This window comes from Cynara cardunculus, assembly GCF_001531365.2.
Source record: "Cynara cardunculus var. scolymus isolate 2C chromosome LG 2, CcrdV1, whole genome shotgun sequence".
Lineage (NCBI taxonomy): Eukaryota > Viridiplantae > Streptophyta > Magnoliopsida > Asterales > Asteraceae > Cynara > Cynara cardunculus.
The window spans coordinates 11,901,904-11,902,808 of NC_037529.1; the positions used below are offsets into that span (position 1 = coordinate 11,901,904).

The 905-nt window shown below is 42.6% G+C and overlaps 1 non-coding gene across 1 annotated transcript; it reads right to left on the reverse strand.

The window, feature by feature from the left end:
* Positions 1-232: 232 nt before the first annotated feature.
* LOC112508361 lies at positions 233-339 on the reverse strand. The gene has a single exon (XR_003068734.1). It is a non-coding gene; the product is annotated as a small nucleolar RNA R71 (small nucleolar RNA).
* Between the last annotated feature and the right edge of the window lie 566 nt (positions 340-905).

Sequence of the window (905 nt, forward strand, 5' to 3'; positions counted from 1 at the left end):
TGGACTGCCCTCAGAGGACCCACATTCTCATTTAAAGTCTTTCATGGAAATCACAGATGCCTTCCTGATCCCAGGAGTGTCAAATGACGCTCTCAGACTTACCTTATTTCCATTTTCATTACGGGATCGGGCAAAAGCATGGTTTAACTCTTTAACACCAGGATYTGTGCCGTCATGGAGTAACATGGCGGAAAWTTTTTTGCGAAAATATTTCCCACCAACAAGGAACGCTAAGTCCAGAAATGAGATTTGTCTTTTCAAACAAATGGACGATGAGGCTGTTCCTGATGCGTGGGAAAGGTTTAAAGAGTTGTTGAGGAAATGCCCACACCATGGCATTCCDTACTGTATTCAACTCGAGACGTTTTACAATGGGTTAAATCCCATGGCAAAACAAATGCTCGATGCGACTGCGGGCGGAGCCTTTACAACTTTGACCTATAATGAAGGATACGAGATCCTAGAAAAGATATCAGTAAACAATGGGCATTGGGCTGACCCACGTGCCCAGGCATAGAAAAAGACTGCGGGAATACATGAGGTGGATGCATACACTGCATTAACAGCTCAGCTCACTTCCATGACCAATTTATTGAAAAATTTAACTTCTGGTCAGGGAGTACAGCAAGCTGCTAACACATCTGTTCCAACAGTCCTATTTGTGCAATGTGTGTGCTGTGGTGGGGATCATTCATATGAACATTGTTCTCATAATTCTGAATCAGTAAATTATGTTCAAAACAGATCTAATCCCTACTCTAACTCATACAATGCCAGTTGGAGACAGCACCCGAACTTTTCTTGGACCAGTCCTARTTTAAACCCACYAGTCCATAAACCACAAGGAACTTCTAATTTCCAATCGCAACACCATGGAAATAGTTCTAACTCTCAGAATCACCAAC